The sequence below is a fragment of the Fundulus heteroclitus genome, chromosome 22, assembly GCF_011125445.2.
Source record: "Fundulus heteroclitus isolate FHET01 chromosome 22, MU-UCD_Fhet_4.1, whole genome shotgun sequence".
Taxonomy (NCBI): Eukaryota; Metazoa; Chordata; class Actinopteri; order Cyprinodontiformes; family Fundulidae; genus Fundulus; species Fundulus heteroclitus.
In genome coordinates, this window is record NC_046382.1 from 30724903 (window position 1) to 30741345 (window position 16443).

Below are 16443 nucleotides of genomic sequence, written 5' to 3' on the forward strand. Positions count from 1 at the left end.
CAGAGCCATCATGGCAGCTTACGAGAGTTTTCACAGGTTCCGAACAGTGCTGCCCCTGCAAATAAAAAAAATAGAGTTTTGGATTTTTGATTCAATTACCTGACTTAATTATGGAACTTATGTTTCCAAATAAATATATAAATAAAAATAATCGACAACTTTACCTTTAGTCAACAACTAACCCCTGTGCCAGAGCCTTACTCCAACCACATCTAATATTTGAAAAATGCATCTAAAGAAGGCATTGCCCGGTGGACTAGGGAACATGCGAGAGGCTGGGCTATTAGAACAAGGTAAATAAATGCTAGGTTAATAAACCGCTAACCTGTAAAAAATAAAAATCGATAACAAGATAGCAATGGTAGAGCTACTGATGTCAGTTTTTCTGGGTAGCATCACAATATGTTTAATCTTAATTGATATTGTGACTCCAACATTCAGCAACAGTACAGAAAATACATGTTTTAATAATGACACGTAGCCTTATTTAGGAACTGGAAAAAGTTATGCTTTTGCCCCTAGTATTATGCAGCTTTTCTGCATCATGAGAGTTTTATATATACACAACATTTACCTTTCACCAATATGCACTGCTTTGTGTTGGTGTTTCATATAAAATCCATTGACGTTTTTTATTTCAGCATTTAAAATGTAATAAAGTTTGAGGGGTTTGAATACTTTTGCAAATCTAACATGTATATTTTTGATTCCCACTATATTAAATAGGGTGCTGATAAATCGAAATCAACAATTAACCCTCATGGAATTGAAGTTAAATTCAAACAAAAATAGCAAAGCATTTTAGAAGAAATAATTAACCAACAGAGGGAGGTTTATTTTTTTTTCCCAAGTTTGCAATGCCAGTGGAAGAAAACCGATGCAAGGCTCATTGAAAGTGATTTACACAATACATTTCTAACTAAGTGGGACAGCTACACCTAGCAATTAGCTATCAATGTGAATTACAGCATTTGAGCTAGACTGTTTTCTGGTAGGAGACAGGGCAAACAGCCATCAGGGGATCCAATTATGGCCACGTTCCTCTCTCAAAACACCCAAACGTACCACCCTGGATGCCAATTCACAAACTACATTCTCACTACATTTAAGTAAAGCCGTGTTGCCTGCAGCGTTTGTGAATATTTAAAAGCATTGCCCCAGGAAAAGAGCGAGGTTGGCATTTCTCCTTCAACAGAAGCAGTACGACAGTGTCATAGTCTCTGGCTGAAAAAAAAGTTAAATATAAATGCAACTGCTTCAGTCTTCAGGAACCTCCCATTTATTTGCCTTGGTGCAGCAGGTCAAAAAGCTACAAGATGGAATACTGTGGAACAGTTCAATATTTTCTACCACTTCAAAAGTGAAACTCATGTTATATGGATAAATCTGTTAAATATTTCAAATATTTATTTTTTATAATTTTGATCAATATGGCTTAAACAAAATGTAAACCCAAAATTCAGTCTCTCAGAAAATTAGCATATTACACAAGCTCTGAAAAGTATGTTTCTTTTCTATGTCAATATTTATTTGGGCCTCTTTTAACATGAATTACCATGGAGCCGATCAGCCTGTGGTTCTGGTGAGGTGTAATCAAAACCAATGCTTGCTTTGATAGCGGCCTTCAGGTGATCCGCATAGTTAGGTGTTCTTCCTCGGGGAAGGTTCAGATCAGGCTAATTTTCTAGCCTATCAAGCACAGTAGCTCCATAGCGATTGAACCAGCTTTAGGTACCTTTTGGGAGCGTGTGCCAATATCAAACTATGCTAGAAAATGAAAGTATCTCCATAAGGTTTGGCAACATTAAAAAGTATTAAGTAGTGGAAAATTTCCTGCTAGATGGCTGCATTGACTGTGTACTTCCGAAACACAGTGGACCAACACATAGCATATGATCAGCCAAAATCATCACGGACTGTGGAAGTTTCACTCTTACCTTCAAGCAAAGAGAGCTCTCTCCAGATTCTTAAATGGACCTTTCCTGGAACACTTTTCCATCCGCTCAACTTTCTATGAATATGTGTGGATACAGTAAACAACCAGCTTCTTTAGCAATGATGGTGACTTACTTGTGAAGGATGTTATTGACCGTCTTCTGGACATCTGCAAAGTCAGGAGTCTTCCCTATAATTTATTGCCTACTGGCCCAGACTGAGAGACCATTCCGAGGCTCGGGAAACATTTGCAGCGTTTTGAGTCAATTAGCCTATTAGGGTCACACCATGAGTATCTAATATTTAACTTTCTCACAATATTAAAATTTTCTGACACACCAAATTTGGGTTTTTATCATTTCTAAGCCACAATCATGAAAATAAGAAACAAAAACTTTAAATACTTAACTGTTATGAAACTTGATAATGAGTTTCACTTTTTTGGAACAAGTGACAAAAAATATTAAAATATTTTTCACAATAGTCAAATTTATTTAGACATACAAGTACGTGATAAAAATAGAGACACCTTTAAACCAAGCATCTGGTGAATCAATCTGCCTTTTTCCTTTTTGGTATAGATACATTTTAATAGTTCACAAACGTAGCCAAGTCTGCAATATGATCGTTTAAAGTTGTCAAAAAATGTTTACAGTTGCGATTTATAAAACAGATTCAGGATTGTACTAATAGCCATAGATGTGTTGTGTTTGCTGCTTTCATTTCAGTCATTTAATGCCATTGCTTACTTGTAATCAAACTGGCCAAATGGCCATGCTGCATCCTATCTGAATTAACTGAGATGCAGAATACCAGCTGTCAGCTTTGGCCTTAGCAAAGGCATCCTGCTACATGATCGAGTACATTATGAAACAACTCATTCAGCCGACTCCCTCCTCTACATTAGCCCTGATACAACACACCAGGGATTAAAATTACAAGCTGTCCTAAACACCATTAAAAGTGCCCCGTTTACCTTTTATGCACCATTCACCACATGCTGCGGCAAACAACACCCATTCCTTTTAAAAAATAGCCACCACTGAGTTCAGCATCAGCATTTACCAGATACTTCCCATGGTGTTAATTGTAAAAAGCATGACTCCTCATATGTGAATGTTAAAGAGGATATACCTAACTGCTACTTCGTGCTGCTTATCAACGATCTGTCCAAAATGTCCAATAAAAAAACTTAAATCCCCAACATTTGGAAAATATTACTGACTGGGCTTTTCTGCCTGCACCATGGAGGGAAGCAGTTTATCAGGAGATTACTTGGTGGACATGTCTACCTGCTGGACTGAGATAGGACATCCCTTGTCCCGAGAGTAAATCACAGTTGATTTATTGCACAGCTAAACTAAAAAAATATGACTGAATGTCAGGTGAGACAAAACACTGGAAAATAAATGATATATAAAAAAAGAAATGGATCACTGCCCTCATGTCAGCCACTTACATAACAGGGGCAAGTTCAGGCAACTCTTATGCTGTTATTTATCTTGCCAAGGAAACTGTTAGGACCATTTCATGATGGAAAATAATTAATTAAGTCCAAATGAACCATGGAAATGTATCAGTGGGAAACATTTTTTTATTTAGTTCTAATTTGCAGTTTGAATGTTAAAATAATTTTTTTTTGCAAAAGTAATCCCAGGGTGTTTTTCAGTTTGCGATCCGAGTGGATTGCTGCGCTAGCACCCGTGTTTTCTGCAGAGCAGACCAAAGACCATTCCACACTGAAGACACCATGCGCTGAACCCTGTGGCGTGTTTGCTGTATGCCAAAAATCTCCTCTCCGGTGTGTGCAGACTCCTGTGGATAATGTGTGAGGGGGGGTCACAGCAACCTGCAGAGCTCCGTGCAGCATTTCACCACATTTTGCACAACAACGAGCTTGCACTTTCAGCGTCAATTAATTTTGACAGCATGACAGCCAAGCTTCCTCAATTTAGTTTACATAATTTTTGGAGAGACATCTGTGACAACTTTCATTTAGCCAGATTCATACAACAAACGGTTTGATAAACACCGTAGTCTTATCTGGTGAAATGACTGATTCAGCTAATCAAAGGCTGCGAGGGCCGATCGACGCCGCTTTAATTTTTAGTGTTATCTTTCATGTCCGTGTTAACACTGAGGCTTAAAGTGGCTTCATGACAGAGTTTGGTTCATGTGGATTTGATTTAGAACTTACTTTGTTCTCCTGTTCTTTGCCATTTCTGTACAATAAAACTATTGAGCTATAGAATGATACATCTACATAAAATATTGTCTCTGTTTCTGCTCGTATTTGTATGACATTAAGGGGAGTACCGGCACTTATTTCTAGGGCTGTGCATAAAAATCGATATAAAGATTAATATCGATATTTTTAAAAACGATTTAATATCGATATTCTGGCTTTCAATATCGATATACCTCCCAACCTCTAGGGGGCGTTATTACAGCACAACCATTACAGTTCACAGTGAAGGAGAGCAAGTGAGACGAATTTGTGGAACGGCCGACAGGATTTTAGAAGCTCCTTTGTCCCTAAAATCAGATGTTTGGGCACATTTTTGGTTTCTGTGACACGTTAAATGCATTGAAGCAAATGCACTTTATTTTCCTGTTAATATGTCTGTGATTTTTTTTTTTTTGCGGATCTGAAGCTGGCTGACGTCACTTCCTGTTTGCGGTAAGGCGTATTGTATCACTTCCTGTTTTCACTGCGTGAGCAACGGTTTGTTGCTCCAGATTCTCTCGCTTTTATCTTTAATCTCTTTGCTGTAACATCTGTTTCTAACACATAAGCACTTTTAAAACATTTTCTGTTGCTGCACATCACGCTTGGGAACTCCTCGTGTTTCACGGTTTGCTCTCTTGGCGTGGTAGAAGGGCGCTAGCCTAGCTTTAGCCTAGCCTAGCTTTAGCTCTACAATGGCTTCCTCTCCTACTATTACTTCAGCTTCTCCGTCTCTGACTAAGTCTCCCCTTATCTCCTGCTCTCTGTGTCAGATGTTTAGCTATTCCTCTGCCTCCTTTAGTGATAATGGTACTTGTAATAAATGTAGTGTTTTTGTAGCTTTGGAGGCGAGGGTGTCAGAATTAGAGTCCCGGCTCCGTGCTATGGAAAGACCAGCTGATAGCCGCCCCTCTGCTAGCGCGGAGCCACATAGACCTAGCGTTAGTTCACTTAGTGGTCCTCCAGAAGCACCCGAGCAGGCGGGTAAGCAGGCCGGCTGGGTGACAGTTCGTAGGAAGCATAGCTCTAGATTTCAGCCCCCAGTTCACCACCAACCCGTCTGCGTTTCAAACAAATTTTCCCCACTCAGCGACACACCCGCTGAGAAGCCGATCCTGGTTATTGGGAGCTCAATAGTCAGAAACGTGGCACTAGAGACACCAGGGACCATAGTTAAATGCCTGCCAGGGGCCAGAACGGGCGACATAGAATCTTACCTAAAACTGCTGGCTAAGGATAAGCGTAAATACAGTAAGATTGTTATTCACGCTGGCGGTAATGACACCCGATCACGCCGATCGGAGGTCACTAAAGTTGGTGTTGCTTCGGTGTGTGAGTTTGCTAAAGCAATGTCGGACTCCGTAATTTTCTCTGGTCCCCTGCCTGATTTGACCAGTGATGACATGTTTAGCCGCATGTCATCATTCAACCGCTGGTTGTCTAGGTGGTGTCCTGAAAACGACGTGGGCTACATTGATAACTGGAGAACTTTCTGGGGAAAACCTGGTCTGATCCGGAGAGACGGCATCCATCCTACTTTGGATGGTGCAGCTCTTCTTTCTAGAAATCTGGCCGGATTTATTAGTCCTCCTAAATGCTGACAACCCAGGGTCCAGACCAGGAAGCAGAGCCGTAGTTTAACACACCTCTCTGCAGCTTCTGTACTGTTACCCATCCATTATCCTATTGAGACGGTGTCTTTCCCACGGCCAAAACTTAACAGATCAAAAACTTATCTAAAAGGAACAAAACATAAAAACCTAATAAAAATCCATACGGTTCACTGTGAACCTAAAAATAAAACAATTAAATGTGGTCTATTAAATATAAGGTCTCTCCCTCCAAAGACTTTGTTAGTTAACGAATTGATTTCTGATAAACAGATTGATTTGTTTTGTCTCACAGAAACCTGGCTACAAGAGGACTACGTTAGTATAAATGAGTCAACTCCCTCCAATTATTCAAATTTCCACATTCCCAGATCTGTGGGAAGAGGAGGAGGAGTGGCAACTATCTTTCAGTCTGATTTATTAATTAGTCCCAGGCCAATTAATAACTACAGTTCTTTTGAACATTTAACCCTCAGTTTCCCTCATCCAAGCTGCAAAGCAATAAAACCTCTTCTGTTTGTTGTTTTGTATCGTCCACCAGGCCCTTACACTCAGTTTTTGGATGAGTTGTCAGATTTCTTATCTGATTTGGTGTTAAATACTGATAAGGCTATTATAGTGGGTGGTTTTAACATCCATGTTGACACAGAATGTGATAACCTTAGTGTAGCCTTTAAAACTATCCTAGATTCAATTGGTTTTGCTCAAAATGTGCATGAACCGACGCACTCTCGGCTCCATACTTTAGACCTTGTTCTGACATATGGCATTGATTGTGAAGAATTAACAGTATTTCCTCACAACCCTGTCCTATCTGATCATTTTTTAATAACATTTGAGTTTAATCTAACTGAGTTCTCCACCCCCAAAAGAGGGTTCCATTATAGTAGATCTTTATCGGATAATGCTGTATCAAAACTTAAAGAGTCTGTCCCCTTTTTAATATCCTCCGTATTGCAGAAATGCCCTGTAGATGGCAGCAATGTTGTTTCTTCCAATTCACAAATAGATGTCTTTGTAAACGGTATGACTTCGTCATTGCGTTCTGCATTAGACAATGTAGCTCCCTTGAAAAAGAAGGTGATTATTCACAGGAAGCTGGCTCCTTGGTTTAATTCAGAGCTGCGTTCCTTGAAGCACAATGTTAGGAAATTGGAGAGAAAATGGCGCTCTACACACCAAGAGGAATCCTACTTAATCTGGAGGGACAGACTATTGTTGTATAACAAGACCCTCCGCAGAGTTAGAGCAGCATATTTTTCATCATTAATTGAGGAGAATAAGAATAATCCTAGATTTCTCTTCAGTACAGTTGCCAAACTTACCCAGAGCCACAGCTCTGTTGATCCATCCATTCCCTTAGCTCTTAGCAGTAATGATTTTATGGGATTCTTCATAAATAAAATTGATTCCATTAAAAATAAAATAATTGGCATCCTCCCAAACATGATTACCTCATCCTCAGTAAGTGAGGCAGCATTGGAGGAATCCTTAGAACCTGCGCAGTGTCTGAACTGTTTAAAAGCAGTAGAGCTTTCTGAGCTATCTAAAATTTTAGCTTCATCTAAACCTTCTACCTGTATGTTAGACCCAATCCCAACCAAGTTGTTTAAGGAGGTATTCCCTCTGATCAGTGGTCCTATTTTAGACATGATTAATGTATCCTTGGTAAATGGATATGTACCACAGGCTTTTAAAGTAGCTGTTATTAAACCTTTACTTAAGAAACCATCTCTTGATCAAGATGAGTTAGTAAATTACAGACCTATATCTAATCTTCTTTTCTTATCTAAAATTCTTGAGAGAGTAGTTGCTAATCAACTATGTGAACATTTACAAAGTAATGACCTACTTGAGGAGTTTCAGTCAGGCTTCAGAGCTCATCATAGCACTGAAACAGCTCTGGTGAAGGTTACTAATGATATTCTCATGGCCTCAGATAATGGACTTGTGTCTATACTTGTCCTGTTAGATCTCAGTGCTGCATTTGATACAGTTGATCACAATATTCTCCTACAAAGACTTGAGCATACTGTAGGGATTAAGGGAAAAGCATTAGGCTGGTTTAAATCTTATCTGTCGGACAGATTCCAGTTTGTTCATGTTAATAATAAATCTTCCTCAAACTCTAGGGTCACTTGTGGAGTACCACAGGGTTCAGTCCTTGGACAAATTCTATTTACTATATATATGCTTCCGATTGGCAAAATTATCAGACAGCATGGGATTAATTTCCACTGTTATGCTGATGACACTCAGCTATATTTATCCATAAATCCTGATGAATCCAATCAGTTACTTCGACTGCAGTCATGTCTTGATGACATCAAAAGCTGGATGACTTTAAATTTCCTGCATTTAAATTCTGACAAGACAGAAGTTGTAATCTTTGGGCCAGAGTCTTCAAAAAATAAAGTTCTTAATCAATCCCTTAATCTGGATGGCATTAACTTGGCCTCTGGTAATAAAGTTAAAAATCTTGGTGTTGTTTTCGACCAAGACATGTCATTTAAATCCCATATTAAACAGGTTTCCAGAGTTTCCTTTTTTCACCTCCGGAATATCGCCAAAATTAGAAACATTCTGTCCAGGAGTGATGCTGAAAAACTAGTCCATGCATTTGTTACTTCAAGGCTGGACTATTGTAATTCTTTACTATCAGGAAGTCCACAAAATGCAGTTCGAAGTCTTCAGCTGATTCAAAATGCTGCGGCAAGAGTTCTGATGAAAATCAACAAGAGGGATCATATTTCTCCAATTTTAGCTTCCCTTCATTGGCTTCCTGTTAAATTAAGAATAGAATTTAAAATTCTCCTTCTAACGTATAAAGCCCTTAATAATCAAACTCCATCATATATCAGAGCTCTGATTACCCCGTATGTTCCTAACAGAGCACTTCGCTCTCAGACTGCAGGTCTGCTGGTGGTTCCTAGAGTCTCTAAAAGTAGAATGGGAGGCAGATCCTTTAGCTATCAGGCTCCTCTCCTGTGGAACCAACTCCCAGTTTTGGTCCGTGAGGCAGACACCCTATCTATTTTTAAGACTAATGTTAAAACTTTCCTTTTTGACAAAGCTTATAGTTAGAGTGGCTCATACCCTGAGCTATCTCTATAGTTGTGCTGTGATAAGCCTAGGCTGCTGGAGGACATCAGGGTCTAATTTTCTCACTCTACTGATTTCTACTGTTCTTCAGTCTACTGTTCTCCAGTTTTGCATTGTATTACATTGAAATGACTGTCGTCATTTCAGCTTTTAACTTTTTGCTCTCTCTCTTTTTCTTCATAGTAGGTACACCTGGTCTGGCGTTCTGTTAACTGTGACATCATCCAGAGAAGACGGCTCACCCGCTACTACCATCTAATGTAGAACAGATTACTAGATCAATGTGTGCTTCTGTGCTTGTTTGTCTGTCTTGTTGTGTCTCTGTTCTGTCTTCTGTAACCCCAGTCGGTCGAGGCAGATGACCGTTCATACTGAGCCCGGTTCTGCCGGAGGTTTTTCCTTCCCGTTAATGGGTGGTTTTTCTTCCCACTGTCGCTTCATGCTTGCTCAGTATGAGGGATTGCAGCAAAGCCATGTACAATGCAGATGACTCTTCCTGTGGCTCTACGGTTCCCCAGGAGTGACTGCTGCTTGTCGGGACTTTGATGCAATCAACTGGTTTCCTTATATAGGACATTTTTGACCAATCTGTATAATCTGACCCAATCTGTATAATATGATTGAACTTGACTTTGTAAAGTGCCTTGAGATGACATGTTTCATGATTTGGCGCTATATAAATAAAATTGAATTGAATTGAATTGAATTGATCAATAAATAGAACATAAACATAATATTTGGCTGATTTTGGTGATTGAATCACTGAGCATTAATTCAAAGTAATAAATATCGATATTGGAATCAAAGCAAGCTGAGCCATGTATCGAGAATCGTATCGTATCGTGAGCTGTGTATCGAGAATCGTATAGAATCGGCTCATCCTAGATGATACCCAGCCCTACTTATTTCCCTCTTAACCCACTGGTCATGCCTGGTCTCTTGAAGAGGTTCCAAACACTTCATGGTACAACAGCAAATTTCTTTCTTATTAAGTTTGTAAAAAATAAAATGAAATAAAACTGCCACCATATCATATATAAAGGAAGCTGCCATTTCCAAATTTCCTAGAAAGGGGCAACGGGTGAGTTAACTTTCCCCCGAAAAAGCAAGTAAATAAATAAAAGAACATATACAGATGTACAGATGTGAAATTGTCGAACATTTTTGATGATTGTGGTTAGGCAACCTACAGATGCAAGTCAAATTAGAAAAATTGCATTTCAAAATTTCAAAATTAAAACCGAAACCCACTACACAGGTTCATCACACACGGTGTGAGGTGTTTCAAAAGTTCATGTCTATTTTAACGATAAGGGTTCACAGCAAAAGAAACCCAAAAATTCTATTTCTCAGAAAATAAAAACAGAGAATCAGTGATACTATGGGTAATTCAAGCAGGTATTAGTACGTTTGGCAGTGTGGGCAGGTGTCAAGGTAGAAAATGAACACAACATCTCCATAACACCCATCAGCAGAGTTAAGCATGAATTACCCCAAATTTTCCAGATAGGCGTTTGAATTGATGTCGGACTTAATGAAACCCATTGGAAAAACTAGCAGATAAAGAATGAGCACCAACTGCGGAAACATAACTTCAGATCTAAAGTGGTTTGGATTCTGTTTTCTCAGCTCCACATCCAGACTCTGAAACCTCAATTACAAATACAAGGTAAAATGCTTTCAGTTTTCAACTGGAATAAGAAATATATATATATATATATATATATATATATATATATATATATATATATATATATATATATGTTAAGTCATACAACTACAGTCCTTTTTCTCCTAAGCATGGGTAAGACATTTCTAACATTGTCTCTGTTTCAGGAGGTGTGAGGGATTGCTGCTGAGTCATCAACAACGCAGACCACTGTCAACTGTGGCGACATGCTCTTTCAGGAGGAGTGAATGCTGCAAGTCAAAGACTCGATGCAATCTGCAGGGTCGTTAGATAGGAAACCTGTAGACCAATCTGTCTGTCTGATTTGATTTAATTGACTTTGTAAAGTGCTTTGAGATGACATGAGATGGTGCTATACAAACAGAAAGAGTGGTTTCACACAAAGAAGGAAACAGTTGTAGGGCATGTCCTGGATAGTGGTGTCTCTTAAAAGACAGACTCCAACTGAAGTACACATCATGAATCGCCCCCAAACTCGTTCCCTCAAGGGTTTTTTCCTTTTGCGCCTTTTCCTCCTAATCAACCCTCTGCTGATATGCTTTAATACTTTACTCTGCAGTTTACCCTCCTTAATTGTGTAATGCCAAAATATCCATGTTAAAAATAATTTAAGTTGGGTGATGTACCATTTTATTTTCCTGACTGTGGCTGTAAGCCATAATGAAATTCAGCAGAAATGCAGTGCTTGAAATGTATCACTGTGTGTAACAAATCTGATATGAAATTCACCTTTTGAACTGAATTATTGAACTTGACAGATATTCTCATTTCTGAGGAGCCTTTATCCACAATAGACTTGTGTATGATGAAAGTCTATTGTATCATTTTACACTTGCAAACTTACCATCTTTCACTTGCACGTTAAGCTGAAAAAATAAAACGCTGCATTCATAGAATCTCCCAGCACTGTGCAGACAGTAACAGGACAGAAATAATGAGCATATGAACATGCGGTGCGGCAGACAGATTGAGCTCAAGGCTGAGTTGACAAATGCAGCAGCTGTAAACAGTAATCAGCGGTTCCACGCGAGAAATTACAAGATGAAGAACATAAAAGGCGAGCTGTAACATTAAACCTGACGATATGAGCACATCTATTGTTTCAGCACCCCAAGCCATCTTTAGCTTTGCTATAAAACCATGACATCACAAGAAATGGTCTTACCAACAGGTTGGGGTCCATAACAGTTTCCTGCCAGGCTTGGAGTGAAACAATGGAAAAGCCTCTCCCAAAACCGAAAAGGCAAACCATAGGACGATGGCTCTTAACCGGTTCAAATAATAATAATCTTTAATTGTCATTGCAACAGTACCCTGCCTCTCGTCCAGTGAACGCTGGAGATAGGCACCAGCAACCCCCGCGACCCCATGAGGGGTTAAGCGTTTTGGAAAATGGATGGATGGATGTCATTGCAACATGCATTTCAATAAAAAGTGTCCTCTGCAGTTAACCAATCTCTTTTGCAGGGAGCAGTGAGCTGCTGTGCAGCACCCAGAGAGGATTCTGGGACAATGGTCTAGCTCAAGAACAGTACCCAGGGATTTCTGGCCTCACCAGCAAGCTATTTGCTATAACTATCAGGCCAGGCCACCACTCCCATAAAAAAAGTTTGTAGAATAACAAGTCAGAATCAACACAGATATTGCGCATGGTAAAAAGCCAAAGCCAACGAATCATTAAGCAGCAGAATAAGCCTCGCCGCAGCTGAAACTGCAGAAATTCACCTTGATGAAGAGAAGCTACTGTTTCACACTTTGGTCTCAGCTGCAAAACAGGAAACGCTGCTTCCAGCTCGATGTGCCGTTAGAGGCCGCAGCTGTTTCAATTAGGCTCCAACTAAGAGTGGGGCTCTCAAATATCATAATTCCTCTAACCACGTCCCCTGGTACTTCATGTTGGCAGGAAAGTCATGAATATCAGTAGCAAGTGCGCTCGGTAAAACACTCCATAAATTAAACGAAATAAACTGTTGAGAGGCAGCCATCATACTGAGAAGTTGAAAGACTAGGCCAAACAAGGTCACGTCACCTTCCCCCCTCACTGACTGGCTGGACAATCACCTGGTTGCTTGGTGCGTTTCCAGGGTAACAAACCTTTGCATCGAGACACGCACAGGCTTTGTTCCAGTAACAGTGACAGCTGCAATTAATAACGTAATTAATGACTCACAAAGGACAGGGGAGCACTGCGAGGAGGTCGACAGTCTGAAAGTCGGCCCACCTGTGTTTCTCTAACTGCTACGGTGCTGAGCCAAAAGGTTTTTCAGTTTGTGTTTCTAAGGTAAATTCTTTGGCCGTTACTCAAAGTTTTCCTCTTTCTGCTTTCTCCCTTTTCTGTTTAGCTCTTGCACCTAAGTATCTAGTAGAGTTTATACTTTAAAAACATGGCAAAATTTGACAAATACAGAACAAAAAAAAAAGAGTCAGGTTAAAATGTCTTAATTTTATCATGACAAAAAAAAAAATAGACAAAAAAAAGCCATCAAAGTTTTAATGCAGGGTCAGTAAGATGGATCAGCCTTCAGCCGATTGTTTCATCTAATGGCTCTTTGGAAATCCATCCTTTTGTTGCAAAATGCTGTTATGATTCGTGTAGCAAGTGGGGATTCAGACTGTGATTGTGAAATTGCTGGGTCTGTTTTTCCTTTTCCATAAGAGTCACACGTCTCTTTTTTTTTTCATTCAAACTATCTAACAACAGGGATAAGCACTGTATGGATTTTCTGTCCTATCTATATTTGCAAATATATTTCCATACCTATATTTGCACCTATATTTTTTAACTTGCATACATTGCAGCTGTAAAAATTGAATCACTCTACTTGGAAATAGCAATACCTGCATCACAATAACCTTATTTTTGAGCTGAGCTAATCCTGTTTTCTCATCTGCACTAATTATCAGGTTAAGTTAAACTTATTTTTGTTTTCCAAATCTGGAGATTTTGAAAAGCACTGCCAGCAAGCATACTTAAAGAAATATACCAAGAGCATATGCAGAGTCATTGCATTTTGGTTGAGAAATTAAAGCGTTTGCTACAAGTGCAGAACACTTTACGTATAGATGATCATTGGACGGTTTCTTTATCTATGGTAATAGAGGGCCATAAGAGATTTAGCATACACCTTAAAGGGAAAACTTGTAAAAATCATTGTTAAACATACATCTCTCTTAAACTTGTCGTTAAGATTTTCCAATGAACAAAGATGCTTTTCTATACTGTAAACATACTCCCCAAACGGGTATAAATAAAGAATGCCTTGACTGAATGCAGTAACTTTAAAATAAATTGACCTCTTCAAAAAGCCAGAGTCTCGATAAGCTTAGGAAGGTACTACATTCCTATTAGAGCGCGCAATTGCAGTGTCTACAGAATCACTTTCCACCAGTTTGACCCCAGGTAATGAAGCTGCCTAGAAAATATTTGTACTCAGATATAAAGAGTTCATGCCTTTCGCCCAGGAGAATCTCAGGTATAAGTGATAAAATACCTGATGCTATTTTTGTAAATGCATATGAAGGATTTTTTTTTTATAACACTTTTGAAATTAGTTTCAACTTTAAATTGCTTTCATGGTAAATTATGCTTTTCGCTTCCCGGGAGGACCATAGCAGATGTGAACACAGGATGAATTCTGGTGCAAAGAAGATTGGTCCATCATTACCGCCGTTTGCACCTACTGGGATTATCTGCAGAGAGCTGTAATGTCTCTCTATAACAAATGGGAGGTTCACAAATAGATGAGCAGACAGTTTTGTTTTCAGTGCACTTTTCACAAGGTAATAAAAAGTAAAATGAAAATTATGCAAATGAAAATAGACAAGAAAATCTTTCCTTCAATCTAGATGGTCAACTAACAGAACAAGTTTTGAGTAGGTTTGTTGTACCCAACAATGTGTTATTGGCCAATAACGTAATACCTGCCATTGGCGTGATAATTCTGACCATTTTAAATGTAATAAAGCCAATATGTTATAATTTTCCAACAATGTATTGAAGCCACTAACATTTCTTGTTAGTGTAAAAACATCTTGAAAAAGTAATAACTACTGCCAAAATAGAAAATTGCACACGCTAATAAAAAAAAAAAAAAAAATCCACTTTTTTTGTTTGCTTTTTTTTTGGCAGTTTTCTTTTCTTTAGCAGTTTTTGTAGTAATGATGATAATAATAATAATAATAATACATTTATAATTTTATTTGCACACGATCTAGATTGTTTATTTGAATTTGATTGAATATCTAAATGTATAAGTATATAATTTCAGGGAAACAATATGAAAGAATATTATTTTCTTCATTACTTCAAAGTGCAGTTAGTGAAAGGTGCTAGAATCCAGGAAGAGGACCGTGGTCATGTGACCCAGATGTGTTTGCTTAGTGTTAACTGGCCGGCGCAATGGAAGACTTTTAACCATTATTAGCAAAATATCATGTCACTGGGCAAAACCCTTTGTTTATTGGTGCATTATGACATTACTGAATTTACTTATATTTAAAATGGCCAAAATGTTTAGGTCCACAGCCATTATTACTTTACTGGTTGCTGTTTTAAGAACAGGTTTTGTGTTAAGAAGAAAAAAAAATGTGTCTTGTTCCTTATTGTTTGAAATAATCTCTCATTTTGGGTTTATTTGTACTTGTTTTTCTGAGCGCATCACACAAGAAAAACACCTCACCTAAAAATAAGGGGAAGTCCAAATGTGTATTACATGTATTTACAATTTAGGAAAATATTTTAAGATATAAACATTGTTACTATTTCATTAATCCCAAATGCAAAACAGTAAATGATTCAGTATATTGTTAAGTTGGAGGATGGAGCGATATCAGAATAGTCTCCTCCACCTGCTGTACAAAGTTATCCACTCTGAAATGCAAATGTACAATAATCTAATTGGGTCGTTAAGCCAACAACGGTAACATTATCTCCCCATAAATCGCTCTACGTATACCTATAAGGCTGGCTATCTGACATTGCATAAAAATATGTTTTACCATCTGCCATTATTCAGTTCTACTCTGGGCTTTCAAAATAAAGGTCCTCCAGTGTCTGCCCTCCTGTTACTATTTTTTTTTCTGAAATAACCGTACTGAACTGACACTTTCTGAGCAACCTGCGGCTCAGAAATTACAGCAAAGGACGTTTTCAACACTTTTGACAGCCTATAAAAAACAATTTCATTTACCTTTCAAAAGAAACCCGTTTGCTCTCAATCTCCTACGTTTTCCCGTTAATAACAGTGTCACTCTGCTCCTTGAGCTTGGCAAATTGGTACCCACCCATCATATCTGAAGTGTGAACTTCATTATTAAATTGACTACATGCTGTGTGTAAAGAGGCTGCTTGGATTGTGATGAAAAGGGATGAGTCAGGCTACTTAGTTTAATTTGACCTGTCAACATAAAAAACAGTAGTAAAGTCATATCCAAGCCTGCCTGCTTGACCCAGCGGCATGTTATCTCCAAATGATGGTTTTCCATTTTTAAATAAAAGCTACCAGTCCTCATTTGTGAATAAAATCAGGCCTGGAAATATCTACCTGGCTTGTGGCATGGTTGAATTTGACCCCTGTATGCACAGTGGTCACAAGGGTGAAAAACGCATTCAGGTCACTTTTATATATATGTGAGGATGTTCATAGTGCACCTCCATTTACAGTTAAAACCCTGCTCTTTAAAAACACTATAGGCAAATCCACCCCCCCCCCCCCCCCCCCCTTACTGACACATGTTAAATCGGGCAAAAATGTATCCTCCTTTGCTCTGTGGGGAAGCAATTATGCCAAAAGCATCACATCCCAGATTACAGTTTGAAAATCCACTCAGGGATATAGACTTTAATTTTGGATTTCAGTAGAAGTTAAGAGTGACGATGA